General features: G+C 43.8%; 1 non-coding gene across 1 annotated transcript; it reads left to right on the forward strand.

The window, feature by feature from the left end:
- The first annotated feature begins 3826 nt into the window (after positions 1-3826).
- On the forward strand, positions 3827-3964 carry LOC119926122. The gene has a single exon (XR_005450029.1). It is a non-coding gene; the product is annotated as a small nucleolar RNA SNORA7 (small nucleolar RNA).
- The last annotated feature ends 16194 nt before the right edge of the window (positions 3965-20158 follow it).

Raw genomic sequence — 20158 nt, forward strand, 5'->3', positions numbered from 1 at the left:
ACAAGTAAAATAAATAAATAAATAGAGTAATAAATACGTACTAACATATATACATATATACAGGTGCTGTGGGGAAGGGAAGGAGGTAAGGCGGAGAGGATGGAGAGGGGGAGGAGGGGGAGAGGAAGGAGGGGGCTCAGTCTGGGAAGGCCTCCTGGAGGAGGTGAGCTGTCAGTAGGGCCTTGAAGGGAGGAAGAGAGCTAGCTTGGCGGATGGGCAGAGGGAGGGCATTCCAGGCCAGGGGGATGACGTGGGCCGGGGGTCGACGGTGGGACAGGTGAGAACGAGGCACGGTGAGGAGATTAGCGGCGGAGGAGTGGAGGGTGTGGGCTGGGCTGCAGAAGGAGAGAAGGGAGGTGAGGTAGGAGGGGGCGAGGTGATGGAGAGCCTTGAAGCCAAGGGTGAGAAGTTTCTGCCTGATGCGTAGGTTGATTGCTAGCCACTGGAGATTTTTGAGGAGGGGAGTAACATGCCCAGAGCGTTTCTGGACAAAGACAATCCGGGCAGCAGCATGAAGTATGGATTGAAGTGGGGAGAGACAGGACGATGGGAGATCAGAGAGGAGGCTGATACAGTAATCCAGACAGGATAGGATGAGACTGTGAGCCCACTATTGGGTAGGGACTGTCTGTATATGTTGCCAACTTGTACTTCCCAAGCGCTCAGTACAGTGCTCTGCACACAGTAAGCGCTCAATAAATATGATTGATGATGATGATGATGAGAGCTTGAACGAGCAGGGTAGTGGTTTGGATGGAGAGGAAAGGGCGGATCTTGGCAATGTTGCGGAGCTGAGACCGGCAGTTTTTGGTGACGGTTTGGATGTGAGGGGTGAACGAGAGAGCGGAGTCGAGGATGACACCAAGGTTGTGGGCTTGTGAGACGGGAAGGATGGTAGTGCCGGCAACAGTGATGGGAAAGTCAGGGAGAGGGCAGGGTTTGGGAGGGAAGACAAGGAGTTCAGTCTTCGACATGTTGAGTTTTAGGTGGCAGGCAGACATCCAGATGGAGATGTCCTGAAGGCAGGAGGAGATGCAAGCCTGGAGGGAGGGAGAGAGAGCAGGGGAAGAGATGTAGATTTGGGTGTCATCAGCGTAGAGATGACAGTTGAAGCCGTGGGAGCGAATGAGGTCACCAAGGGAGTGAGTGTAGATCTAGAACAGAAGGGGACCAAGAACAGAACCTTGAGGAACCCCTACAGTAAGGGGATGGGAGGGGGAGGGGGAGGAGGGTAATCTTCTAATCATTTCTACCATAATGCTTGATTTCAATATGTCCCTATGAGACAATCCAATATGGATGTGAAATAATTTTCCCTTAGGGAATACTAAGGCTTGTTTATACTAATGAATCTGAATTCTAATTACATGTTGTTAAAGATATCACAGCCCTATTACTTCTAAGGGCTTGTGAAGGAATCCTATCAAAGTGTATTATTAAATGTCATTGCTAAACATTTATACCCAGAGATTATGGTAGGAAAAAAATAATCAACCTGAATGAAATTTATTGCCACCTCAAGTCACTTGTCCTTTAATGAAATATTTCCAGCCTTAGTTTCCATCTAAGAAGTTACCCCAATCTAAGAAAATTCTCATCTGGATTCTAATCATTTATTATTTCCAATGTTCCTAGGCATTTTCCAAAACCCAGGGATAGCCAGAAACACATTTTGCTCATGACTTCACCTATTCACAGTTGGCTGTATCCATATTCATGGCTATGGCTGTGCCCATTTCCTAGTGTCTGGTGGTCAGCAGCCACATTCCCTACTTCTTCAGGACTCGCTGGCCACCTAAAACCCTTCCCAAAAAGCTCACTGACTTTCCCAACATTGTAGAAAACACTATCATCCTCCCTGTCTCACAAGCCCATTATTCTCAACATTTCTCTCATTCAAACTTCATATTCAGCCTGTCACCAAATCCTGTCAGTTCAAACTTCTTAATATCGGTAAAATCCGCCCTTTCCTGTCCATCCAAACTGCTACCACGTTAACACAAGCACTTATCCTATCTTCTCTTGATTACTCTATCAGTCTCCTTACTGACCTCCCTGCCTCCTCCTCCTGCCCCCACTCCAGTCCATATTTCACTCTGCTGCCCAAATCTTTTTTTTACACCACCATTCACTCAATGTTTCCTAGCCACTCAAGAACTTCCAGAGGTTGCTAATCCACCTCCACATTGAACAGATATGCCTTTAAGGCACTTAATCACCTTGCCCACTCCTACTTTACCTCTCTGCTTCCCTACTACAACCCAGCCCACACCCTTCCCTCTTCTAATCCCAACCTACTTACTATACCTCAATCTCAACAATCTCTCCACTGACCCCTCACCCACATCCTGCCTCTGGCCTGCAACACTCTCCCTCTTCATATCATTCAGAAGATCACTCTCCTTACACTCAAAACCTTATTAAAACCACATCTTCTCCAAGAGGCCTTCCCTGCATAAATCCTCATTTCCTCTTCTCCCACTCCCTTCTGTGTCACCCTTACACTTGGTTTTGTACCCTTTATTCACCCCTCCCTCAGCCCCAAAGCAGAGAAGCAGCATGGCCTAGTGGATAAAAGCATGGGTCTGGCAATAAGGACCTGGGTTCTAATCCCGGCTCAGTCTCTTGTCTGCCATGTGACCTTGGAAAAGTCACCTAATTTCTCCATGCCTCAGAACTCCTCACCCATGTCCTGCCTCTGGCCTGAAACTCCCTCCTCCTTCATGTCTGACAGATCACCACTTTTTTAATTTTCAAAGTCTTATTAAAAGTCCCCAATAAATACTATTGATTGAATTGACTGATTGATATGGTATTGTATTCTCCCAAGTGCTTAGTTCAGTGCTCTAAACCCTCAGCGTGGCTCGGTGGAAAGAGCATGGGCTGGGGAGCTAGAGGTCATGGGTTCTAATCCTGGCTCTGCCACTTGTCAGCTGTGTACCTTTGGGTAAGTCACTTAACTTCTCTGGGCCTCAGTTCCCTCATCTGTAAAATGGGGATGAAGACTGCGAGCCCCACTTGGGACAACCTGATTACCCTGTATCTACCCCAGCGCTTAGAACAGTGCTTGGAACATAGTAAGCTCTTAACAAATACCAACATTATTAATAAATATAACTGATGGACTGATTGCTTGAGATTCATTCATTCATTCATTCATTCAATTGTATGTAATCTGATTATTGATTTTGTCCTGCTACTTGGAGCCAGGAGCTTTCCCTACTGGGGCTTGGAGCAGGGTGGTGGGGGTGGAAAATGGGGAAGGGGGCAGGTGTTGCTCGTGGGTTATGCAGGTCAGGAGGGTTGGACATACCTTACCACACTTTAGGGCAGATTTGCTTCTTTCTCTCCCCACTCTTTTTCCCATCAGAAAGTCCCTGGTAGAGAAGAAGCCCATTGCACCTGCCTCCTTATATCTGGACAGGGAACCAGGGGGAAGTGGAGGAGAGGAAGCCCTCCTGCCCAGACTAGCGGGGAATTAGGATTGCTGCAGCCCAGCGGCAATGGAGAATGACTCAACTCCTTCTGACATATATGAGTCATGAATTTGAAATGCAGGAAGGAGTGAAGATTGGGATTCTTTTATCTCCTGCATCTCAAACACTGAAAAAAGCTTGAGAGGTGGAAATGACAAAAATTAATAACTTTCCCTCTTCAAATTAACACATACACACACACCCCTACCTTGTCCTTGTGAACCCAGAAAACAGAGTTTGTTGTATTGTGTAGATCAGTTCATTATATGACTCACTTCTTCCAACTAGCTCTGGGGGAGGCAAGGAGACACAGAGGCCCAGATTGATTGGAGTAAAATAAATGTCATTTTCCCCTCTTAGGGCCGCATCTGGAGAGTTCCCGGTACTCTACCAGTCTTGACTTTGGGAGGGAGAGTCAAGCAGAGGCATACCCATTCCACTCCTAGCTTGGGCAGTGGCTAGCTAGTGGAAGGCCATCTGCTACAAGTCAAAACTCACCTGTGCTGGGCAACAGTGCCATGGGAGAGAGTCGAGGGCAGGGACTTAAGTTAACTGTGTGGAAGGAGACAGTGGTAAACCACTTCTGTATTTTTACTAAGGAAGCTCTATGGTTACATTATCAGAAAGATTGCAGAATGGAAGTGGGGCGTTCTGGGAGAGGTGTATCCATGGCATTGCTGTGGGTCAGAGATGACTCGACAGCACAAGACAGTATCCTTTTGCAAAGAAATAAAATCCTCAAGTCAAATGTTCTTCAAGGAAGGAGTATTTTCAGCTTCATTTTTAATGGAATAAATGAGGGATTTGTAATGACCGTGCCTTTTGCAGTTCATATGGATCAGCCATATGCTTCCTGTTGAGGTTGTACTGACAAAGTATTTTTTTTTTTCTGGCAGCAAGCTTGTGCCTTAGAACTGGCCTCCTGGCTGGTCCCAGAGGCTGTCCGAAGGGAAGCTGTTGCTTAGGAGAACTGGCAGCCCTGAGTTCCTCTCTTCAGTCTAACCTCAGCCAGCTTTAACCCTGGGAATTACCTAGGATGGCAGTGCAGTAGGGTGCACAGCTCACTGTAGGCAGGGAATTTGTCTGGTTATTGCTGTACAGTACTTCCCCAAGCACTTACTATGGTGCTCTACACACAGTAAGCACTCAATAAATATGATTAAATGATTGAATCAAATGAATGAATGAAACTGGAAACTGGTAAATGAGTTGGCATTCAGATACCAAGAAGAGGTAAGGGAGATTTTCTTTGTCCTAAGGAGTAATAGTAATCATTTTATTTATTGAGCACACACTAGCTGCAATGTCCTGTCAGTTCTTTCACAATATTAGTCACCCTTTCCTCTCCAAACGGCTACCACACTCACCCAAGCACGTATCAGATCCCTCCTTGACTGTTGACTTCCCTGTCTTTTGTCTCTCCCCATTCCAGTCCGTACTTCACTTTGCTGTTCAGATCATTTATCTAAAGAAACCATTCAGCCCATGTGTCCCCACTCCAGAACCTCCAGTGGTTGCTCATCCACTTCCACATCAAAAAGAAACTTCTTTCTATATGTTTTAAATCTCTCAGTCAGCTCTCCCAGTCCTACTTTACCTCACTGATTTCTTACTACAATGCTGCCCACACACTTGGCTTTTCTAACACCGACCTACTCGCTATACCTTTATTTCTTCCATATCACCACCAATCCCTTGCCATGTCCTCCCTCTGGCCTGGAATGGAAGTAGGGAGTTCCTACTCACTTCTTAAACATCATACCCCACCCTCAAAGCCTTACTAAAATCATATCCCCTCAAAGAGGCCTACCCCTGACTCATTTCTCATTTCCCCAACTCTTTCTCCCTTCTGTACTATCTATGCACTTGGATCTGTCCCCTTTAAGCATTTGAAATGAAACCCATCTTCAAGCCCACAGCACTCATGTACATATCTGCAAGGTATTTTTATGTCTGCTCCCCCTCTAAACTGTAAGCTCATTATGGACAGGGAATGTGTTTGCAAACTCTGTTTATTGTAGTCTCTCAGGCACTTAATACAGTGATCTTACACACAGTAAGCACTCAGTGAATACCATTTATTGATTGTACTGTATTTGGGAAAATACAGCAGAAAAATGTGACACATTCCCTCTCCACAAGGAACTTAAACTCTAGCAAGGGAGAAAGACATGAATATTTTTTTTACGAATAGAACATATTTTCTATATTTGAACATATTTTTTAAAAAAATCGTTCAAAAATACATTTCCCTTTATGGAGTTAGCCTGGCCAAGTTCATAGGAGTAATCTTTAAGCATTTCAGGAACTGTAGCGGGGGTCTGAAGTTAAGCGAGCCTCTCTCCCCACTTCCCCCTTAAAACTTGGAGGTTAGGCTTTCTCAAGACTTAGTGGACTAAGGGAATTGCCGACTAGGTAGCTTCCCCTTTAGATTAACTCTTCAAGAGCAGGAAAATATCATATTTCTTTTGTAATTCTCACAGAACTAGTACAGTAGTTTTGTGTAGAACTACTGAGAAGCAGAGAAGCAGCATAGCATAGTGGATAGAACACAGGCCTGGGAGTCTGAAGGGCATGGGTTCTAATTTTGGCTCTGCCTCTTGTCTTCTGTGTGACCTTGGATAAGTCACTTAACTTCTCTGTGGCCCAATTACCTCATCTCTAAAATGGGGAGTGAGACTGTGAGCTCCACGTGGGACAGAGAAGCAGCATGGCTCAGTGGAAAGAGCACGGGCTTTGGAGTCACAGGTCATGGATTCAAATCCTAGCTCCATCACATGCCTGCTGTGTGACCTTAGGCAAGTCACTTAACTTCTCGGAGCCTCAGTTACTTCATCTGCAAAATGGGGATTAAGACTGTGAGCCCTACGTGGGACAACCTGATCACCTTGTAACCCCCCAGCGCTTAGAACAGTGCTTGGCACATAGTAAGCGCTTAACAAATACCACCAAAAAAAAAGTCACTTAACTTCTCTGTGCCTCAGTTACCTCATCTGTAAAATGGGGATTGACTGTGAGCCCTACATGGGACAACCTGATCACCTTGTATACCCCCAGCGCTTAGAACAGTGCTTCGCACATAGTAAGCACTTAACAAATACCATAATTACTATTATTCTCTTCCTTCCTTCAAAGCCCTACTGAGAGCTCACCTCCTCCAGGAGGCCTTCCCAGACTGAGCCCCCTCCTTCTTCTCCCCCTCCCCATCCCCCCACCCTACCTTCTTCCCCTCCCCACAGCACTTGTATATGTTTGTACAGATTTATTACTCTATTTTACTTGTACATATTTACTATTCCATTTAATTTATTTTGTTAATGATGTGCATCTAGCTTTACTTCTATTTATTCTGACAACTTGACACCTGTTCACATGTTTTGTTTTGTTGTCTGTCTCCCCCTTCTAGACTGTGAGCCCATTGTTGGGTAGGGACCATCTCTATATGTTACCAACTTGTACTTCCCAAGCGCTTAGTACAGTGCTCTGCACACAGAAAGCGCTCAATAAATATGACTGAATGAATGACAGAAACTGTGTCCAACCCAATTTGCTTGTATCCACCCTAACGCTTAGTACATAGCAAGTGCTTAACAAATACCATAATTACAATTATTATTACTGCCTGCTGTGACCTTTGCCTGATGTGTGACCTTGGGGAAATCACTTAACTTCTATAGGCCTCACTTTCCTCATCGGTAAAATGGGAATCCAATGCCTGTTCTTCATACTGAGACTGTGATCCTATCATGGGAAAGGGCCTGCATCTGACCTGATAAACTTGTATCTACCCTTGCTCTAAGAACAGTGTTTGACATATAGTAAGCATAGTATGCAATGGTGATGATTGATTATTATTATCTTTATTAATAATAATATTCATAATAATCCATCTACACTGCAAATTTCCCTATCAGTAATTTATTTTAATGTCTGTTTTTTTCCTCTAGACTTTTGTGGTTCTCCTCTAGACTTTTAGACTAGGATTTGTGGTCAGGGAATGTGTCTACCCACTCTTTGTATTGCACTCTCCCAAGCACTTAGTACAGTGCTCTGCCTACAGTAAGCACTCAATAAACACCAATGATCAATTAACCAGTAAATACGTCTTGTGATGATGGAGATAATGATGACTGTTCTTACTAGACATTTTACCTGTGCCCTTAAGATAAATGGGATTTCTATGCTTTTATCAATTTATCTCCCCTCAATTTTAGTTTTCATAGAGACTTCCAGAGCAGTTAGCCTAACCAAAAGCACTGCATGCAGAACTCCACGGTAATCTGTGATGCCCCCTCTGCTCCCTATTCATAGTCCTGTCTGAACCTGAAGAGTTTCTGCCTTCCTTTGAGGAAGAAGCCAAACCCTCAATAGGCATCTTCACTGGGGATTTTCCCCTTGGTAACGAACCATTTCATGAGGTGGAGAGCCAGAGGTGGAGTTGTTGTAAAAGAGGAGTTGTTATCAGAGCATGGAGACACTCCAGTTACTTTTCCTTCCCTTTATGTCCATAGTCACAACTTCTATGGCTTTCATTGATTTAAATCATTCTGGCCTTCGGAAAACAGGTAGATTGCTCTAAGGTGTTTGCAGTTTAAAGCCCAGAAACCTCACTGAGTTGCTTTTGAAGAGGAAATTCATTGTTGTCAATGCTTCTTCCCCTATCACTTTAAAAACATTGTAATACGAGGCTGTAACTCTACCTGAAGTGGGGAGAGGGCATTGATAAAGTTAGCAGGAAGGACTGTGATGAGTATGTAGACTATGAGCCTGTTGTTGGGTAGGGATTGTCTATTTGTTGCTGAATTGTACTTTCCAAGCACTTAAAACAGTGCTCTGATTGAATGAATGAATTCTGCCACAAGAGCCAAGAAGATGGCAGAAGGAACAGAAAATGGTGAAGGCAAAATGATCTAGAGGAAAGTTGTTTCAATCAAATAGTGGTATTTACTGAGTGCTTACATTCTGCAGAACACTGCACAAAGTGCTTGGGAGACTACAACAGAGTAGGCAGACATCATCCTTGCCCTCAAGGAGCTTACATTTAGGTGCTGTACTCCCTACCTCAATATACCACAGGGAAATTCATTTTGCTAAGGAACCCAAATGCAATTGGGTTTACTCAACTTCCAAGCAAGGCTTTCCTTTCTGGCTGTAAGAGGTTAGCGATCTGATCTTCTTTCAAGGAACTTGTCTCTTTCACTTTAGGAAGCTGGGCTCCCCTTGACATGCCATGGCAGATAGATTCCAATGGTTGGCAATTACTGATTCTCAAGGTTGTCAGAGAACTCAATTAATCAAACAATATCTTTTACTGAGCTCTAACTGTGTGCAGAGCACTGTACTACTTGTTTAGGAGATTATGATAGAGTTAGAAGATGTGATCCCGGCCCTGGAGAGGAGGTTACAATCCTTTTTAACAATCTAGCAAGAAAAGAGAAGGTATATATGTATTAGGTGTCTCACAGGCTGCATTCCTAAAACAGACTGAACTTGGATCATTTAAGGAACAATAGTTGTTTGCCTGTTCATTGTCATGTTAAAAAAATAAAGCAATTCCCAGGCACCCTCAATCCCTGTTCCTTCCTTGCCTGTGCTGGAGTTTAAAAAAAAAAATATGGTATTTGTTAAGCACTTACTATTTGCCAGGCACTGTACTAAGCGCTGGGGTGGTTACAAGCAAATCACGTTGGACATAGTCTTTGTTCTACATGGGGTTCACGGCCTCAATCCCCAGATGAGGCAACTGAGGCCCAGAGAACTGAAGTGACTTGCCCAAGGTCACCCAGCAGACAAGTGGCAGAGGCAGAATTGGAACCCATGACCTTCTGATTCTCAGGCTCATGCTCTATCCACTGTGCCATGCTATTTAAGCACATTTTCTCTTACCCTGATCTCAAGAGGAAACAGCTGGGCACCAAGCTCTAACTAAGGAGAATTCTCCAGGGATTCAAAGACCCTTTAGAAAGGGTCTCTCCTGTCTTTGACTTTTCCCCTCCAGGTAAGGTTTACCTGCTTAGCCTTTAACCCACAGCCAATGTGTCAGCAAGGCTTGTCATGCAAGAATGTGATGAGGCTTCTTGAATTAATATTGGTAAATCACACTGAAATACTTATGTGCATGTTATTATTATTCCCATGTATTCTAAAATAATCCCCATAAATTATAAAAATAAATCTGACAAATTTTGTATTTTATTTTATTTCCAAGAACACATTTATTCATCATAATCTCTTCAGTGCTAGACAAATTATTGCACTGGATAGTGAATACAATTTGTAAATAGGCAATAGAAATAGAAGGAAATTAATATGTATTTCTCAGTGCTCTAAAAAGAGGAAGAACATTAAAAACCATTTTCCCACAGATAAAGCTTTGAAAATATTATTTCTGATCCATTGGCGTGGGGCTCTGGATGGGGAAACTGGCTGCAGACCGTCAGGAGATGATAGGACATTAAATGCCATGTCTAAGACACCTCTTGCCCAAATTCTTTTGGTATTAGTGGCCGTCACTGATTTTGTCTCCAGAAGACCCTTCCCCTAGGTATGATGGTAATCCTACCACACCTTTTCTGCCCATGTTTTTCAGGGTTCAAGTGTAGGTGTGGCAAAAATGTAGATAATTTGGTTACAGAGATTCAGATTTTTCTTGAAGTCTACAAGTATGCACTAGTGACCTTTACATGGGTAGTTACAACCACTACACAAATTCACACCTGTCCCAGGACCTTAAAGAAATGACAGCCTAGTACAAATTGGGTTACAAATGGATTAGAATTTGAATAATCCTCCTTCCATCAGGTCTGCTTGTCCCAGTGACACTATCCTTCCCCAAGCCTCTGCTGCTCATGACCAAAAGATTCATTGCTACTTTGAGGTCTGGCAGCCCCCAAATTCAACTCTCCTGACTGGAAATAAACAGGATTTTCCCTTCTTTTTTTCTGGAACGTAATAGAGGAAGGATTTTGAGGAAAGATCCTCTTCCTTAAAATAATAATAATGACAATGATGATAACAATAAAGTCAATGCTTGATTAACCATACTAATGGGGGACAGGAAGAGCATGGACAAATGTACTTCACAGATAATCCAAAAGCATCATTTCAGTTAATAACTTTCATCTCATCCTTTTTCTTCTATTTTCCTCCCCCCATGCCCTCCAGCCACTCAGTAGTTTACCAGAACAGCTGATGAGCAGCCAAAATGACTTCTCTCCCTTCCCATGTTCACTCAATGGATGAGGTGCTAGCTGGCAGGCGGCATAAAGCGGGAAAAGTAACACTTGGATGATCCATGACTGGGAAAGCTAGTCTCAAGATGGCTGAATGAAAATAAAAAATGACTTCCAAATTCATTCATTCAGTCATTTATTGAGCACTTACTGTGTGCAGAGAACTGTACTACATGCTTGGGAGAGTACAATTTTAAACAATAGACACAGTCCCTGCCCACAGTGAGCTTACAGTCTAGACACTGCAAAAGGAAAGCAGAAGTAAAATTGTCTAGGAGGTAGGATTTTATTCTGTCTAGATACCTCTAGTAGTAATAGTATTTATTAAGCATTTACTGTGTGCAAAGCATTGTAGTAAGCACAGAGGAAAGACTACATGGTTGGGAATTATACACCACCCTGGCTTCCAAAGGGGCTCACAATTTAAGAATTAAAGGAGTGAAGGGGGACCAGCGAGAGGTACATGAGAGATGAATCAATATGAACACCAAAACAACACAAGAGACAAGGGAAAATATGCAGAATAAAAACCTAGAAGCAGAGGGTCATGTGGCTAGAGGAGCAGAGTTTCAGGCTCCTTGCTGCTCAGAGTCCATTGTTATGGTTCCAGTAACTGCCACAGCTATAGCAGCTGCCATAGTCTTTCCAACATTTTATATTTTACAATAATATCAACCGTGGAATTTTTTAAGCGCTTACTATGTGACAGCACTGCACTAAGTGCTGGGGTGGATATAAACAAATCGGGTTGGACACAGTCGTGGTCCCACATGGGGCTCAGAGTCTTAATCCCCATTTCACAGATGAGGTAACTGAGGCACAGTTAAGCGACTTGTCCAAGGTCACCCAGCAGAGAAGGGGCAGAGGCAGGATTAGAGCCCAGTTTCTTCTGAATCCCAGGCCTGTGCTCTACCCATTTGGTCATGCTGCCATGGCCTATGTCCCTTCTGTCAAAGTGGTGCCCCTCTCCTGTTGCCATCTAATCCCTGGGGCAGGTCTAAACCACTTCTGAAGACCACTCTAGATCAGGTCTGAGGGTTGCTCTGGATTGAATGAATGAATGAACTCCCTCTGTCTGAGAGAGAGAGAGAGAGAGAGAGAGAGAGAAAGAGAGGGTTTTTTTTTTTAATTTTAAGGCAGGCAGCAGTACCCCAAACCCTGTGGTTCAGGTAAAAATGGCCCATGAGGGTGATGATGGTACAGAGGCACTCAGCAGTGCAGTTGCATCCTCTGCAGACCTCTCTAGCAGACCAGGCCTGAGTTTTCAAGCAGAGCTACATCATCAATCGTATTTATTGAGCGCTTACTATGTGCAGAGCACTGTACTAAGCGCTTGGGAAGTACAAATTGGCAACATATAGAGACAGTCCCTACCCAACAGTGGGCTCACAGTCTAAAAGGTACTGTGGGCTCACAGTCTAAAAGCTACATGTCTTTTCAGGCCCAGAGAAGCACACCAGCAGTCAGTCTATCATATTTAATGAGCACTTACTGTTGACAGAGCACTGTACTAAGTGCTGGGGGTACAGTATAACAATATGAGACACATTCCCTGTCCACAATGAGTTTACAATCTAGAGGACTGGAAATCAGCAGCACTAATAGAAGCACTGGCTCAATAATTCCCCGATCCAGGCTGCAGAGGTTTCTGGAGGGAGCAGTAGAGCATTGTACTTGGGGCCGGAGGAGGCACTGTGGCAGTCTCAGCCTCTCACCTGGCATGGGCAGGCTCTTGGCCAAGGGTGGCTGTCCACTCTGTCCAGTTTCTGCCTACTTTGTTTACTGCAAACCTTTGTTCTATCTCCCTATGGACTCCCAATCCACACCAGCATTGTACATCCACCCAAGTGTTGTCCCAACAGAACTCCCAAACTAAGCCCCCCTTTTCCTCAGCTCCCTCTCCCCTCCCCATTGCTCCCACTCGCTCCCTTTGCTCTACCCCCCTTTGCCCCACAGCACTTGTGAATAAAGCAGTTTGGCTCAGTGGAAAGATCATGGGCTTAGGAATCAGAGGTCATGGGTTCTAATCCCAACTCTGCCACTTGTCAGCTGTGTGACTTTGGGCAAGTCACTTAACTTCTCTATGCCTCAGTAAAATGGGGATTAAGACTGTGAGCCCCACGTGGGACAACCTGATCACCTTGTATCCCCCTAGCACTTAGAACAGTGCTTTGCACATTGCAAGCACTTAACAAATACCACCATCATTATTATGTACATATCGATAATTCTATTTATATTAATACCTGTTTACTTGTTTTGATGTATATCTATAGTTCTATTTATTTATACTGATGCTATTGTTTCCTGTTAACTTGTTTTGATGTCTGTCTTCTCCCTTCTAGACTGTAAGCCCATTGTGGGCAGGGATTGTCTCTATTGCTGAATTGTACTTTCAATCAATTGTATTTATTGAGCGCTTATTGTGTGCAGAGCACTGTACTAAGCTCTTGGGAAGTACAAGTTGGCAACATATAGAGACAGTCCCTACCCAACAGTGGGCTCACAGTCTAAAAAGGGGGAGACAGAACAAAACCAAACGTACTAACAAAATAAAATAGAGTAGATATGTACAAGTAAAATAAATAGAGTAATAAATATGTACAAACATATATACATATATACAAGTGCTGTGGGGAAGGGAAGGAGGTAAGATGGGGGGATGGAGAGGGGGACAAGGGGGAGAGGAAGGAAGGGGCTCAGTCTGGGAAGGCCTTTCCAAGTGCTTAGTACAGTGCTATGCACATAGTAAGCACTCAATAAATACGATTGAATGAATGAACTCCCTCTATCTCCACTTCAGGGGTTAATGTGGAAGGGATTCAAGGAAGAAAGGTCCTGTCTAGGCAGTGTGTGGCGGGGAGGAGGCGAGGTGGTGGGCAAGAATCCGTTCCTGACAACCTCTCAGCCACGAGTGTCCAAACCACATGTTTACTAATGTCCAGAATGAGCGGTGTTCAGGAGGAAGAAATGCTACTTGTTGTCTTCATCATTCATATTGTCTTTAAGTTTTTTTTTAAGTTCTTGACTGCTTGATTTATTTTTCACTTGGCATAGTTCTATCTTGTTGTGGAACAGCTGGTCTGTACTAATTTACAGGAAGGACTTAGAGCATAATTTTCGTCATTGTTTTCATTTATGCAGGAAGTCCTCAACTTAAGACATTTCAAGACAAGACAAACAACCTTTGCAACATTTCTGCAGCACTTTTTTTTAACGAATTGTAATGATAATAATGATGGCATTTGTTAAGCACTTACTATGTGCAAAGCACTGTTCTAAGTGCTGGGGGAGATACAACGTGATCAGGTTGTCCCACGTGGGGCTCACAGTCTTCATCTCCATTTTACAGATGAGGTAACTGAGGCTCTGAGAAGTTAAGTGACTTGCCCAAGGTCACACAGTAGACATGCGGCGGCCATAATTCGAACCCATCACTTCTGACTCCAAAGCCCGTGCTTTTTCCACTGAGCCACGCTGCTCTTATTTACATAAATTGGACTTATTTACATACCCACAATTTATTTATTTATATTAATGTCTGTCTCCCTCTGTAGACTATACACTCCTTGTTGACTGGCAACACATCTACCAACTCCACCGTACTCTCCCGGGGGCTTAATACAGTGCTCTGCACACACACTGTTTCATCTTTGCAGTACATCAGTTCTGCCTTGACAATACTGCCCATGTTTATGAAATCAGCTCAACGTTTTCCAAATCTGCCCATTCTTCTCCACCTAGACTATTATCACCTCAGCCTAAGTTCTTATCATATTAGAGCTAGAAATCTTTTTATTTCAGCCTCCTCACTGGCCTCTCTGCCTCCATCCTCCCTAACACCAAATCTATACTATCTGGCACTGCACCAGTCACCTTTGAGCATCACTTGGCACTTCCTTCCTTAAATCCTTCCATTTCCCCCCACTTCAACCAAAAACTACTCATGATTGGCCTCAAAGATGTCCACCAACTTTCCCCATCCTCCATATCATCCCTCTTCATACACTACTTTCTAGCTTGCTGTCTTTTTTCCTCCCAAGCCAACCTCCCTGCTGTATCTTGCTCTTGACAGTCCCACCTCTACCTTGTTTCTCCCACTGTTGTTCCAGCCTGGATCTCCCTCCCCCAACTAATGGGACAGACCACAACTCTCCCTACCTTTACCAGAGCAGTGAGCAGACATTCTGGATGGCAGTGAGTGGTGGAGAACAGGCATTCCAGGATTAACAGCAAGCAGTGTCAGGAAGCAAGAAATAGCCAGGGCAGGGGTTGAGAGTGTGGCTGGCTTCCTCAGCTCCTTCCCAGCCCAAGCCCACGCCCTCTATGCTAAAAGCGGGAGGAGCCGAGTATCACAACCTACCTCAACTGCAGTGGCAAAATAATTTCCATTCTGGAACAGCCATTCTGGCAATTTGTGCTTTACCAGAACTGAGTTCTGATGTTTTCCAATTTATTTTCATTCCCTAGACTGTACGCTCACTGTGGGCAGGGAGGCTGTCTACTAACTCTGTTTTCTGGTACTCTCCCAAGCACTTAGTACTGCTATGCATACAGCAAATGCTCAATAAATACCACCGATTGATTGATAAATCGATTGATTCCTGCTTACAGGAGATAGAAGTGAGAATCCAGAGACACTCCCATTCTCACAATGTCCTGTGCTTAGGAAAGACATGACCTTTAATAACACTTGCCTGAGCCTGCTTAATTAAAACACAGAGAACTCAGTCCTCCAGGGAAAGGGGAAGAAGACAATCTGCTTTCTCTTGGGTTGACTCTACATATGAGAAAACACCATTGGGATTCATCAATTAATCAATCAATCAAAAGTATATAAAGAGCACCTACCAAATGCAAAACACTATACCAACCTCTTGGGACAGTCCCACAGAAGCCAAACATACATTCCAAGCCCTCAGAGAGTTTATAATCTAATGTGGGGAGGCATATGGGCAAAAATAATTTACAAATCATGGGATCAGGAAGAAGAAGGATACAACAGGACGTAACAAATGAAAAGCACTATAGGCAGCATGGTTTAGTGGAAAGAGCATTGGGCTTGGGAGTCAGGAGACTTGGGTTCTAGTTCTGACTCTGAAGCTCATCTGCTGGGTGACCTTGGGCAAGTCACTTATCTACTCTGTGCCTCAGTTTCCTCATATGTCAAATGGGAATTAAATACCTGTTCTCCTTACCCACCTTAGACTGTGGGCACCCACAGGCCTCGAGGAACAGGGATTTGATTAATCTACCCCAGTGCTTGGTGCATAATAAGTGCTTAACAAATGCCATTACTATTAGTATTAAAAACATGTCAGGATAGATTAGCTGAATAAATAATTGAATGTGCATTTGTTTACAAGTGCTGAAGATGGGAGTAAAATGTCAGGGGGGTGGCTACTGGGTTGATGTGGTTTGGAAGCTACCATCTTCCTGAAATATTCAAATGAGTCTAAGTTGGAACCAGTGATATTTCAGTTGTTTCTCCCTAAAGTCATTAGTATAAGTCCCTTTGGTTGTGCATCTGGGACTTCAGTGTTTTGATGTCTGTCTCTGCATGTAGCTCCTCATCGGCAGGGAGCATGTCTACCAACTCTATTATAATACTTCCCCAAGAGCTTAGTACAATGCTCTGCACACAGTAAGTGGTCAATAAATACCAGTGATTGCTTAATTGAGTAGTCCAAATATGACTTTAGGTGAGTCGCTTAACTTCTCTATCTTTATAATAATAATAATAATAATGGCATTTATTAAGCACTTACTATGTGCAAAGCACTGTTCTAAGTGCTGAGGAGGTTACAAGGTAATAAGGCTGTCCCATGGGGGGCTCACAGTCTTAATCCCCATTTTACAGGTGAGGGAACTGAAGCACACAGAAGTTAAGTGACTTGCCCAAAGTCACAGAGCTGACAAGTGGCGGAGTTGGGATTTGAACCCATGACCTTTGACTCCAAAGCCTGTGCTCTTTCCACTGAGCCATGCTGCTTCATCTCTCCAGGTGTCCTCCCTTCCTTCCAAGAGAATGGGAGCAGCCATTTTCATGGGGTAAATGAGGCTAGCCTTGGTTTTGAGCAAAAAGCCCCTAGTCTTGTGAATGTCTTTGGGCTCCAAATTTTGAGAACAAAGTGTGCTCTCTCCTATCACAATCCAAACAGCACACTTTGCTCCTGTAGTAGTCGCCAGCATACTGTGCTTCTTTTCGTTTCTTTTGCCATTGACCCCTTTGCTCACGTCCTCCCCCTAAATGGAACTCCCTTCCCCTTCAAATCCTGCAGACCACCTGTCTCGCCATCCTGAAGGCCCCACTAAAATCAAACTTCCTACAGGGGCTTTCTCTGATTAACCTTCACCTTCCCACTCTATTTCCCCCTACGCCTTTGAGTCCATACATACTAAGCAAGTAGGTACTCACCGCCTCCCCGCAGCCCAAACCAACATTTATGCTCATATCATTGCACTCAGTTGCCTCCCCTACCTGTAGTTTATTTTAATGTCTGTTTCCCCTGGTAGACTGTAAATTTCTTGAGGGCAGAGATTGTGTCTATTTACTCTACTGTACTCCCCCAAGTGCTTAGAACAGTGTTCTGCACACATTAAGGACTCAATAAATGTGGTTGATTGATTACAACTGAGTTGTTTCTCATTACTTTGCAAAATTCATCTGGTTGAAAAATGAAAAGATCCCTAGAGCTGAGTTTCTTGTCTGTCTCTAATAGCCCAGGAAGGCTGATGTAGTATAGGCCATTAGGAGTTCTAGAAAGTGAAACTGACCGTGAGGAAGAAAGAGAAACCAAACTGGGTGAAGGGACTAGGCTGCAGCTGTTTGATATGTGACCAGGAGCCCAAGGTTTTCTCCAGATGAGTGAGTTTCCAAGAGGACTGAGAGACACTGGTGTAGACTTTCCTTTACCAGAGTTCTATGAAGTCAACATCATCACATCACTCCAGTTTAATTAACTCAACAGCCATCTCAGCACTTCAGTTTCTTATGCCTATCCTCAGCACATAAATGCATACACATAGGGGAGGCAGCGTAGTGTAGTGGCAGTGATCTGGTGTGTAAACTGAAGGACTGGGGTTTGAGTATGAGCTGTGTCACTGGCCTGCTTTGTGGATGTGGGCAAGTCACTTGACCTCTCTGAATGTCAATTTCCTCATTTGCAAAATGGGGATAAGTGCCTTTCCTACCTACTCCATAGAGTTGTGGTGAGGGCAAAAATAAGATAATTAATGTGAGGACTATCTTGGTAATAGAGGTGCCCTTCAAAACCAAGGTATTGTCATAGGCATGCCAATTCTTTATTCAAGTATTGTAACTTTATATAAATGGGGCTTTTCAGATATCAGGGTGCTGCCCAGTAGCATTGGCCATTGTCTTCAATGACCAAGTGACCAATATCCTGGACCATCTACTTGTGTGGGCCATTTTTGAATGCAGGCATGAGGCATCCCATCATCAGTAGGACTTGGACTTAGTTGTGATGGCTTGCGCTGAGCCATCCACAGTCTCTTTTCCAGACCTCTGCAAGCCAACAACCAACCTTACGAAGTGATTAGTTGTGTGGGTTCAGTCTGTGATCTTAGAGCAGCACATCTCTATCTCCTCTCTAAACAGATGCTGCTGTGCCCTCATCTTGTTTGAAAAGCATTGTTGAATGAGACATTAATATCCACTGTACCAATCATTGGCATCTTTTGCTTTTTTTCAGCAAAAACTTCTCAAGGGACAAGAAACAAGGAAGGAAAAGAGAAAAGAGCACCAGGCGCTGCAAGCATGAAGCATGGCACAGAGACAAGGGATAACCATTTTTGTGCACATTGTGGCCAGGACTGTGGGTCTCACATTGGCCCTTTTCAGTTACACATGCATACACACATGGGCTCAGAGGTGAATTTTACTGACTGGTGTCTTTAAATATAAAAGACAACTACACATACACACACATACCTCCTTATATAATTGTATTACTTCCTTCTATATCCTTGTTCTTCCTCTTACTCCCACTATTTGTAAATTATTTTTTCTTGTGTAATTCCCTCATTAGATCCACAGCTCCTTGAAGGCAGAGAATATGTCTTGTTTCTGTTGTCCTTTCCCAAGCAGTCAGTACAGTGCTCTTTGCCCTCTAGACTGTAAGCTTCTTGTAAGCAGGGATCATGTCTATCAACTCTGAGTCCATTGTTGGGTAGGGACTGTCTCTATATGTTGCCAACTTGTACTTCCCAAGTGTTTAGTACAGTGCTCTGCACACAGTAAGTGCTCAATAAATACAATTGAATGAATGAATGAACTCTACTGTATTGTGCTTTCCCAAGTGCTTAATACAGTGTCTGCTCATAGTAACTACTCAATAAATACTACAGATAACACCATTGATTTGTTCAATAAATGCAATTAATTGAATTGTATAGTGCTCTGAACACAGTCAGTGCTCACTGTAGACTGCAAGCTCATCGTGGGGAGGGAATGTGTCTGTTATATTGTGTTGTACTCTCCAAAGTGCTTAGTACAGTGCCCTGCAGACACTAAGCACTCAATAATTTTGACTGATTGATCAATCAATAAATATGATTGATCGATTCATTAGAGGATAGAGCACGGGCTTGCAAGTCAGAAAGTCATGGGCTCTAATCCTGCCTCTGCCACTTGTCTGCTGTGTGTGACCTTGTATAAGACATTTAACTTCTTTGTGCCTCATTTCCCTCATCTATAATATGGGGATTAAGACTGTGAGCCCTATGTGGGGCAGGGACTGTGTCCAACTGGATATCCTGTATCTACCCCAGCACCTAGAACAGTGCCTGGGACATAGTAAGTGCTTAACAAATACCATAATTATTATTATTGGTAATGTTCTAGTACTGTTCACTAGGTCAGTGTATTAGGTCCAACAGGGTGGTACATGCATTCCTGCCTGGAGGTAGAGATTGGATTAAATGGGTTTCTGGAAAGCCATGCTTCAACAAATCCAATCAGCTTTCCTCCACTTAAGGAGTTGGGTGTAAGATGTTGCCCTCCCTTCTGCTCATGAATGCCATTCAAAGAGCTCCTCTGATGAAAGGGGTGGGAGGGAAGAACAAATTGTTGGTGTTGATCCCACTTCTTCCTGTTCTGGGAGAGAAGGAAAACAAAGACTTCAAGGAACAGTAGTGAAGACAATAGAAAGAGACCAAGCAGGGTAAAGGAAGGAGAAGTGGGAAGAAAATAGGAGAGGGTAGAGGAGAGGAAGGGGAGGGGGGAGAGGTCTGGGTAGCTTGTTCTTTGTTCTTGTTATCTGTAGTTAGTTGGCTTTCCTTAGCTGAAACTTTGTTTTCTGGACTTTGCCCAGCCTCCACATAAAGAAAAACCAGTTTTATCAGTTGCCTGACCCAGGGGTTTCCTCACTGAGTCTGCCATAAGAGGTTGAGGAAGGTCATAAACTATTGGAACTAATCTCCTCCTCC

This window comes from Tachyglossus aculeatus, chromosome 3 (assembly GCF_015852505.1).
Source record: "Tachyglossus aculeatus isolate mTacAcu1 chromosome 3, mTacAcu1.pri, whole genome shotgun sequence".
In the NCBI taxonomy this organism is placed as follows: Eukaryota; Metazoa; Chordata; class Mammalia; order Monotremata; family Tachyglossidae; genus Tachyglossus; species Tachyglossus aculeatus.